Source organism: Lutra lutra, chromosome 10, assembly GCF_902655055.1.
Source record: "Lutra lutra chromosome 10, mLutLut1.2, whole genome shotgun sequence".
Lineage (NCBI taxonomy): Eukaryota > Metazoa > Chordata > Mammalia > Carnivora > Mustelidae > Lutra > Lutra lutra.
The window spans coordinates 14,107,191-14,117,537 of record NC_062287.1 but is presented as its reverse complement, the minus strand read 5'-3'; the positions used below and the strand labels follow the sequence as shown (position 1 = coordinate 14,117,537).

The 10,347-nt window shown below is 56.0% G+C and overlaps 1 protein-coding gene across 2 annotated transcripts in view; it reads left to right on the top strand.

Annotated features, from left to right (window-relative positions):
* The first annotated feature begins 531 nt into the window (after positions 1 to 531).
* FXYD6 (FXYD domain containing ion transport regulator 6) overlaps positions 532 to 10,347 on the top strand; it is a 30,721-nt gene continuing 20,905 nt past the window's right edge. Inside the window, exon 1 of one of the 2 annotated variants that reach the window (XM_047692624.1) lies at positions 532 to 813. The gene's annotated coding sequence lies outside the window, so the exon portion shown is untranslated. The remainder of the gene's footprint in view (positions 814 to 10,347) is intronic. The other variant, XM_047692623.1, reaches the window with a different exon arrangement.

The window sequence follows — 10,347 nt, the reverse complement described above, 5'->3', positions numbered from 1 at the left end:
CATCTTCCTTAGCCATTGGCTCAAGGTTACGTCACAGGTAGACCTCGCAGAGCCGGGATTTACATCTCGAAATTCAGCTGTCCTCTTAAATCTGGAGCCTGAGGTTGGGGTGGCGGAGGGATTGCAACCCAGCAGGGCCGGACGAGGGGCCCTGGAAAGGGGATTCTGGCCTGTGAGTCGGGTGAGCGCCCCGCCCCGCGCCCCCCACCTGGCTCTAGCTGGAAATGACAACTACAACCGGAGCGCGCTCGTGCGCCCACGACACAGCCATTCATGCTTTGGGTACACATTTCCCTTAATTGCCAAGCTTCCCAATTAACGTGGGTTGCTGTGTCTGGTGCGCGGTTATTTTCCCGTTCCCCTCAGTTTACTATTTCAGAGAGACACTAGCTCTGTCATTGTGTTCGTCTCGCTGCCTTCCCAGAGGAAAACCAAAAAGCAGCGGCTGCGGGCAGATCCCGGGCGCGGGCTCGCCTCCTCGGCGGCTTCTCCTGTTGCTTCGGGAGCGGGCCCGCCCTAGGAGAGGCGCCCGCCCTCACCCCTCGAGGAGCGGGGCGCAGAGGGGCTGCTCGCGCCAAGCCAGCCGGTGACACCGCGGCGGCCGGTCCCCGAGCCCCTGCCCGGCCGAGCCCCGCCCCCCCTCCCGCCCCCGCCGACCGCACGGCTCCCGCCCGCCCCAGCCCTGCGCAGGAGGGGAGGCGGGAAACACGCGAGAGCCTCGCCCACCGCCCTGCCCCCAGCCCCGCCGCTCCCAGGCTCCTCGGACTCCGTGCGTCCTCCGGGGATCGTCTCCGAGGGGCTCGCGCTCGGCAGGTAAGCGGCGGCGCGGGAAGCAAAGTTGGGCGCGTCTTCCGAGGAGGAGGGCGCGAGGCCGGGATGGGGAGCGACCGCGGCGCGGCAGTGGCCCGGCGTATTTTGTTTCGGTGGGTGTGAGCGGCCCTCTCGGCCCGAGGCTGCCCGGGCGGCGACAACGCGCCGGGGGCTGTGAACGTGGAGGTGGGCGTCGGAAGAGGACCGCGGCCTCAGTGGGGAGGCCGTCCGCGGCGGTGGGGGCGAAGCCGGTGGCCGAGCTCGGGGCTACGCGTTTGGAGCAAGGCAAAGGGCAGCTCCCACCCTGTATCCAGCGGGAGTTTCCCCTTTGTTACTGGGAGGCTGTGGACACTGGAGTGGAGCGTGGGCATGTGAAGACGGAGAGGTCGCTGGATGCGTGAGTGTAGACACACCAGCAATACAAAATGGGGCGGCTGGTTTGGTGCTTGGGGGGCATGGGAGCTGGGGCTAGGGGGTGGGCAAGCGGGGTCGGGGGGAGGTAAAGAAGGGCTGGGCTTCCAGAGCTTGGGATTCATGAGAATGTCTGCATTGGTTTTTGTTGTTGGTGGTGGTTTTTCTTCTCCTTCTTGTTTATCCAGTCCTGTTTTCTTCCAGGGGGCCTCCCTGATCCCCCATTCTCCCCTTTCCCCATGCCCAGCCCCTTTCCCCAGCAGGGCTGGCCCTGGCAGAGCCTCCCCCATTGTGTCTCGCTGGGCTTCCATGGACAGTTGGAAGAGCAGCCCCAGCTCCTGGCGTTTGCTGCTGGCTCTTACAAGTGGTGGCTGTTAGAGAAGGCACCCGAGGGTGGGAGCAGCTGCGCTGGAGAGTGGGCCTGGTCAGGCCCCTACTGCCAACCCCCAGGCAGGGGAGGAGGGGCTGGCTGTGGAGCTTTCTGTCCACCAACGTGGCCTCTGTCTCCACTTCCTTTGTCTCCTGGGTGTTGTGCTCTCTAGCTGGGCCCGGATTTCCAGGTTTGGAGATGGGCCAGTGGGCAGCTCATGCCCTCTGTGCAAGGAACCCCACCCTGGGGGCCCAACGCCCTCATATTGTGTATGTATGGTTGTGTGTATCTGTTTCTGCAACTTAGCCTTTTGCACGTGACCTCCCTGGTAGTTGCCATGGAAACTCCTCTTCAATTCCCAGCCTCCCTTCCTTTTCCTGCCCATTCCTCACCTCCATATCTCCTACCCTCCCCCCAACATGGTTGCCTGGATACTGGTTATCCCTGGCTTCTCTGACTGGGTGACCCTGGACAGCTAGCTCCCACGTGGGACTGAGGTGGCCGCGTACCCACTCCAGTCCTCCCCGCCACACGTCACAAATGTGCCCCTAAACCCCACATATACGTACCTACCACATTACACACCCTTGCGCACACAAACACCACGCGTTCTGTCGTGCCACACACTCCATCCACACACGCACATACAAGTATATCATACCACAGATAGACCACGTACACCCCAAATGCACCGTACATTGACCACAAGGGAACACAGCACCCTCAGTGCCATGCACAGCGCCCTGTGTACGCTCTCACACACATCAACCATAACACACACACACGCGCGCGCGCGCACACCACTTCTAAATAGATCTCAAGCGGGAAGAGAGAGGGCAGTTTTCTGCCTCATCTAGGTCTGTGCCCGGGAGTGTGTGTCAGGGAAGGCTGAGGAGGGCCAGAAGGAAGACATCTCCCCAGGAACCCTGTGGAAGAAAGTATTGAGAAATGCACTTCCAGATTCCCACAAAGAGGAGTCCCTTTCCTAGTACTCATCTCAAGAGCACAGATGAGAGATTCAATCCCTCTGCTGCTTTCTCCCTGCCCTGACCCTGAGAAAGTCCGAGGCTCCTGGCTCCAGCTGGTGGTCTCCTCTCAGCCCCTGAGTCTTTCTGGCTGATGGGATCTGGCTGAAGCCTCAGAGGCCCTATAAAGGAAGGAGAGAGACTGTGGCTGGGCAAGAGAGCACAAGTGCCAGGAGAGGGCAGGGAGAGGACGCAGAGTGGAGACAAGGCGCGGAGGAGAGGGAAGCTGGAAAGAGCGGGAAGGACAGGAGCTGGGTAGTAGGACGGTACGAGTCTGGACATCTGCTCCTCTTGGGGGTCCGGCCACCCTCTCTCCTTTAGGCACATTTTCCTGCTTCCTGTGGCTCCTGCAGCCACATCAGTGCCTCTGGGAGAGAAAGCCGGTTTGCAAAGGGCTCCTGCATTGCTGGGCTTTCAGAGACCGGTGGCTTCTGTCCCTCAGGTGGTCGATACCAGAGCGGGGCATCACCTTCCTGGCCTCTGTGCTCTTTGGACTGACGGAGGATCTGTTTTACTCAATGGTTCAGTGAACTGTTTTAAGTACCTACGAGACATTAATCGATGGGGGCACTAGGGTGAGGAAGAAGAGAATCCTAGATTTCTCGGAGCCAGAGAGGCCTTGAGGGAACACCACTCAGGACATCGTGTAGGTGAGAAGACAGGCTCAGAAGCGGGCACACACCCAGGGGTGGCTGAGGCCTTCTGGCAGCTCAGCCGGGATTTGTGACGCACACTCCCATCCCCCATCTCTTATCTTCTTTTCTTTTGCCAGCAGTCCTCTGGGGACTGCATGTCCCTTCCAAATGGGTGGGTGCCCAAGGTGGGTACCCTAGTGAGCCAAGAGCCTGCTCCATTATATTGACTTGGAGGGCGTGGCAAGGAGAGGGAGGGGAGAAAGAGCAGTTCCTTAGGCTCTGGAAGCTTCCACAGCCTTAGGTGAGCCAGCCCACCTGGATCAGAGCACACGCTCCCCTGCCCCCCAGCCCTGGCGGACTTAGGGGGCTGCCATCTGGAGGACGCACAGTGCCAGGCAACCCCTAGGACTCATTGTCTAACAGATCACCCACCTGCCCCTGCCCCAGCGCCTGAGCGCCCCGGAGGAAGCCACGCAGTCTTGACAGGCGCAGGCCCTGGAGGCAGAGAGCCTGGGGCAGAAAGGCTGTGAGCCCGGAGGCACAGACCCAGGTTCTAGTCCTGGCTCTGACCCAAGGGCAAGTGCATTCAATCCACAGATATCCTTTTGGATGCAAATGGGGCTTTTGGGGGAAGTCAGAAACTGTTTAGATTGATTTCGAGCAAGTGAAAGCCTCCATAATTTTAGACCTGTTTCTACATCTGTCAATAAGGGGTTAGATTCCATGATTTCTAAAACATTTCTTCCTCTAATTTTTTGTAGATTATACGATCTTGAAAGAGAGCCCTTCTCCCTCCAGGTGCCAAATTGTACTCATTATTTCATAATACAGGGTTGCAGCTGAGCTGAGCAGGAAAGGGTCTTGGCCTCCGGTTCCTTTGGAGAAAGCCTCCCTTTTCAGCCAGTCGGACAGGAGGTGCTCCAGAAAGTGAGCCCGGGCTTTCTTCCCCCGGGTGCGGGAGCCGGCCCCTTCTAGACATTGGTGAAAACCGGCTGGGAAGAGTGTTGAAAGAGCTGGCCTCCAGAGAGGATGAGATCCAGGGCCACTGGCCATGGGTCTGTGAAATCCTGGAGAGGGAGAGCCTTTGGCCAACTGGTAACTGTGGCCAGAGGAGCTGAGCAGCAGAATATCTCTGGACCAGACGAAAGCCTGGAACCAGTTTGGCAGTGTCCTGTCCACTCTGGAAGAGGAAGGAGGAGGGAAGACCTTGACCTGGGGAAGTATGAAGTCAGCTTAGAGCCCACACAGGAACACATTTGTTACAAAGAGGCCCTGTTACAAAGAGGGCTAAGGCCCTGGGGACCAAGCTGGGCCATGGGAATGTGGCTCTTCCCACTGCTCAGAATATCTGACTTGGGCCAGAGAGGGCCGAGAGGGAGGGAGTTGGAACAACGGTGACCCCCGCACAGCCAGAGGACAAAGCCAGGGCTCCAAAGAGACCAGAGGCCAAGGTCTTAAATTCATTCATGGCCTCCCTTTAACAAAAAATCCACAGAATCCCTCGGATGTGTTCAGCTGGGCAGGCCTCCCAGGGCTCGGCGGAGCCGTGAAATGGTGGTCTTGCATTCCCAAAGCCCTCCAGCTCAGCTCGGTTGGGTTGCTTTGTCCTGTCCCTTCCTCCCTCCTGGACAACACTGCATTCTTCCCGAGCAGGGAGGGCTGGGGCCTCACGCACACGTGGGCTCACACATGCACACACTCTCCCTTTCTGACACATACCTAACCTCCATCCCTCACCCACACACCCTCTCACCTCACCCAGCTGCAGTGTCACACCCAGACCTTGGTGACAGCCCCTTCCCTCGGGCTGTCAGCCCTAATCCACTTTCCCAGTGATCCGGCAGGTGGGCCCAGCTACTTCACACCTCCCTGGGTGCTCTCTTGTCCATTAACAAGGACAGGTGCTGGACCTGGCTGCGGCCGTGCTCCCAGCCCTGTCCCCAGATGGTCATCCCTGGCCTTGTATCTGCCTCCCGTCCACCTACACTCAGACCCTGCCTGGAAGGAGCCCTTGCTCTCACCCTGCGGAACAGGGGCTGGCGGCCTTGGGAGGCACAGGGACATGGGTTCTAATCTGTGTTCTGACACTTCCTAGTTTTCTTAACTTTCTAAGCCTCCGCTTCCTTATCTGTCAAATGAGCACGAGAATAATGGGGCGAGCTGTGTAAGGTGCTGTGCGTGGTGCCTGTGTTAAGTGAACAGTAGCTGCTCGCTGCTGTGATGATAATGATGGTAATAATGACATTATTATTATGAAAACAGATTGTTTTATTTTATTATATCAGCCTTCGAGGCTCCTCTCAAGAGCTCATTCTTTCAAGTAGTTTTTCCGAATTCCCAGGAAACAGAAATGCTTTCCTTCTCCCTGGGCTTCTGAACACCCTGATGATTCTTCCCCGAGAGTGTGTGGCCCACCCTGCGGGCATTTTAGTGACTTCCACACATGCCTTCTCCCCCTGTGGGTCAGGGTTTGTCCCCACGCCGCTGCCACCGCGAAGCAGGACCATGTGAATTTGTGTGAAGTACTACAGCGGGCCAGAGCTGTGCTTTGCAGGAGCCGGGTTGTTGGGTAGAGCCATGCAAGGGGGCTGGCCGAGCTGCCTGGTCCTGTGGTCTGACTGTGGGTGGGCTGACGTGGCCCTGGAGTTTCTGTTTCTGCCTCTGGGGCTGCTCATCTGGCTTCTCTCGAAGGGGCCTTTGTCAGCAGGCCTGCGGAGGAGGTGATCCTGTGGCTGGCCTGACTCACTCCTGTCTACCCAGCCTGCTGGGGCTCTAGCCTGGCTTCTGTGCAGATTCTCTGGAACTGGATGGAGTTCCTTTGGGGGTCGGGGCCCGGGCCCCCGTGCTTGCCCTGCTCCCTGACTCACTATGGGCAGCATGCATCAGTGGCCTGTGCCGGGCTGGTGGCCGTGTCCTGCTCCGTGGGCCTGCCTCTGCGGACTGTTTGGAGCGGCTGCAGGGTGAGGGCTGGTGTGGGGCTGGGAAGACTCATGGGTGGACAGCAGGGCACCATGTCCCCCTGGGGGATCAGCTTGGGGCCCTTGCCAGGAAACTTCCAGAAACCAGGCCCGCGTTTGTGATTTGTGAACTCTGTGTCTCCCTTTCTAAGGATAGGGCCTTGTTTCTTTTCACGGTTGGTTCTTTTCTTCCTTGGACCACATTTCTCTTCCCAGAAGGAACTCCACATTAAAGATAAGGTGCCTAGGGCTTGGGGCGCCTGGATGGCTCAGTAGTTAAGCATCTACCTTCGGCTCAGGTCATGATCCTAGGGTCCTGGGATCTGGCTGCACATCGGGCTCCTTGCTGGGGGGACGCCTGCTTCTCCCTCTCCCACTCCCCCTGTTTGTGTTCCCTCTTTTGCTGTGTCTCTGTCAAATAAATTTTAAAAATCTTAAAAAAAAAAAAAAAAGATGCCTAGGGGTTAACATGATAGGTCCTGTCTACATAACAGAGGAGCTTTGTCCCTCCCACACCCCCTGGGAGGCCAGGCTGGATTGGGTCTCTCCATTGAGAATGAGCTTTGGGGCAGGGGACCTGGGGATCCCCTAGCCTCTCAGCTGTGGGGGCACTGTCCTCCTTCATGAGTGAAGGAGGGTGGGGGGAGACCCAGAGATGGGGCCACTTGGGGAGGCCTGCCAGGCCTGAGGGACCCAGTAGGAAGGGGCCAGCCTGGGAGGGGGCAGCATGATAATCTGGGCCTGAGGTGCACTCCTGGGGGCAGTGCAGAGAATTCAGGAACGTGTCACAGCTGCCGTGAGCCCCTCAGGCCTGCTCCAGTGTTCCTATCCTCTGCTTTCTCCTCAGTCCCAGGCTCTGAGTCCTCTCTGTTCTTCAGCCGGTCTTTGGAACTTTGTAAGGGAGCCAATCATTCCAAGCCAGGCTATTAAACAGAATAATTGGTGTTTAACGTTTATTGGAGGGGCACTTAACATGCAAATCAAGGGAACTGGTTGTCTTTTCCTCGGGAGGCAACAGATCCATCAGTGACCTCGGGCTGGACCCAAAGCACTTTTTTTTTTTTTTTTTAAGATTTTATTTATTTATTTGACAGAGATCCCAAGTAGGCAGAGAAGCAGGCAGAGAGAGATAGGAGGAAGCAGACTCTCCGCTGAGCAGAGAGCCCGATGCGGGGCTCTATCCCAGGACCCTGGGATCACGACCCGAGCCAAAGGCAGAGGCTTTAACCCACTGAACCACCCAGGCGCCCAAAGCACTTGTTTTTTTTTGTTTTTGTTTTTTTTAAAGATTTTATTTATTTGTCAGAGAGAGAGGAGAGCGAGCGAGCACAGGCAGACAGAATGGCAGGCAGAGGGAGAAGCAGGCTCCCCGCCAAGCAAGGAGCCCGATGTGGGACTCGATCCCAGGACGCTGGGATTATGACCTGAGCCAAAGGCAGCTGCTTAACCAACTGAGCCACCCAGGCGTCCCAAAGCACTTGTTTTTAAGTGCAGGTTTAAAAGCCTTTGCAGGGTTTGGGCTCTGTGGTTCTGAACCGTAAGAGCCTGGCTCCTATTATGGGAGCGTCAGATGCCATGAGCAGGGCGCAAGGCTCCACGATGCTTGCCGGGAAGCTGAACAGATGTGGGAGCGGTGGGATGGGACTGGGGGGCTGTTTTGTTTTTAACTGAACTTAAAATTTTGTATTATTTTTTGAACAGATTAGTTTTTTTTGGAACAGGGTTGAAGTTAGGGTTGCAGAACAATTAGAGATTTGCAGAAACATTGAGCAGATTAAGTGCAGAGAGATCCAAATAATCCCCCCTGCACACAGTTTCTCCAAGTTTTTATTTTCTAAAGATTTTATTTATTTGACAGAGAGAGAGAGAGAGAGCGCAAGCACGGGCAACGACAGACAGAGGGTGACGGCAGGGAGCCCAGTGTGGGACTCAATCCCAGAAACCCGGGATCATGACCTGAGCCAAAGGCCGTGGTTTAACCAACTGAGCCACCCAGGAGCCCTAGTTTCCCCAAGTTTTAACATTTTACGATCTTGTGGTACAGTCTGTCACAATTGAGGAATCAACACTGGTAGATAATTATTAACCAGAATCCATACTTCATTCAGATTTCTTTAGCTTTCACCCACTGTCCCTTTTCTGTTCCAGGATCCCATCTGGAGTAGCACATTACATTTTGTCGTTCTGTCTCTGGCTCTTCTTGGCTATGACGGTTTTTCAGACCAGCCTGGTTTTTGATGACCTTGATGGTTTTGAGGAGGACGGGTCGTGCATATTGGAGGATACCCCTCAGCCTTGGATTTATCTGTTGGTTTTCTCATGATTCGACTGGGCTTATGGGTTTTGGGAAGGAACATCACAGAGGTGAAATGCTATTTTCATCATACCACGTCAACATCGAGGGTATGGACTCTCCGCGTGAATCATCACTGTTGATGTTGACAGGACTGGTTTTCGTCCCTTTCAGGGCCTCCTCCTTCCCCAGCATAATTTCCAGGGCCTGGTGATTGGAACTGTGCCCTTGCACACATCAGGCTGTCAGCTAGCGCTCGCTGGCTAACTCTGCCGCCTCGGCTCTTGCAAGTCATGGAGCAGCAGAGAGACTTTTCAGCCAGGAGAGCCTTGTTAAGGAGAACACAAAGCAGAAAGTGCTATGTGCCAAATCCATGCTAAAGACGGGCCTCGGGCTGGCCGCGTCTGGGGAAAGACGTGCATACTTCTGTCCACAGGCTGCAATAGTCGTTGGACAAAGACGACTTGTTCAACCTTGGCTGCGCATCAGGGAAGGGCATTCTAAGTGGTGGGAACAGAATATACAGAAGCCTGGAGGTCATGGCACCCTTGGCAGGAGACAGGAGTCGACTGTCTGAGCTGAAAGTCTGGGAGAAGATAATAGAAGGGAAGAAGAGGGATAGACCTGAAGGTAGCTACATGTGGGGCGCCTGGGTGGCTCAGTGGGTTAAAGCCTCTGCTTTCGGCTCAGGTCATGATCCCAGGGTCCTGGGATCGAGCCCCGCATCGGGCTCTCTGCTCGGCAGGGAGCCTGCTTCCTCCTCTCTCTCTGCCTGCCTCTCTGCCTACTTGTGATCTCTGTCTGTCAAATGAAATGAATAAAATCTTAAAAAAAAAAAAAAAAGGTAGCTACATGCCACAAGAAAAAATTTCTATTTTAAAAAAATGAATGGGATACTGGGGCATCGTGAATGGGTTTCAGTTTGAGAGGGAAGTGGTTGGAATACCTGTGAGACAGATTAATCAGGCAGCAGTCAGTCTGTCTGGGACAGACGGACAGGAGTGGGTTGAAGGTGGGAATAGCTATTGTCGTATGAGGCAAGTGCCTGTGACTGCTGGGAAAGTAGCAGTGAACGTTCTGGAGTAGCTTGAACAACAGGAGAGAAGGTCAGATCAGAGAGATAACTGCTGGAGTCCGCACAGCCTGGCCTCTGCCCCAGATACTCTACCCCAGTCTAATTCTGTTATTAGTTCTCTACCCCAGTCTAATTCTGAGCTGAGAGAGAGATACCGATTCGCAGCTGGGCAGCCCACCCCAAAAGGCTGTCAAGGGCTGGGCCTCTAGTACTGTTGGCTTCCCCAGACCCCGATGGGCAGGATCACCTCCAGCGGGCCTGGGACAGCGCTTGGGCTGACGTTCTGCAGGCCAGGCAACAATTGGGAGGGCAGAGGCTGAGACCGGAGACCAGGGTGCTTTCAGCTGGGTGGGAGGGGGCAGAGCGATGGCTGATGGGCTGGGCCTCCCCCTTCCTCCCAAGGGGCTCTGGGGTCCCAGCCTTACCCTGGCATCAGTGATCGTGGGCAGAGTCAAACAAACAAAAATGACATTTTGCCGGCTGAAGTTAGACCTCGCTAACATTATCGGGGTATCCTCAGCCTGGTTTTTCGCTCTGGCCTGCTTCGGAGCACTCCCATCAGACGAGCCCAGTTTGGGCTTGGGTCAGTGTCAGGATTTTCATTTCCCCGAGTCTGCACGCGTTGCCACACGGACTGGCTAGCTTTGGGCATCTGCAGAGTTAGGAGACGACACCTGCAATGCCGCTGTTCTCCATGGGGCCATGGGCCCGTCAGCTGGCCGGGGAGCCTTGCCTCTTCTGATCTCCAAGATGGCAGGTACCCAGCAGCAC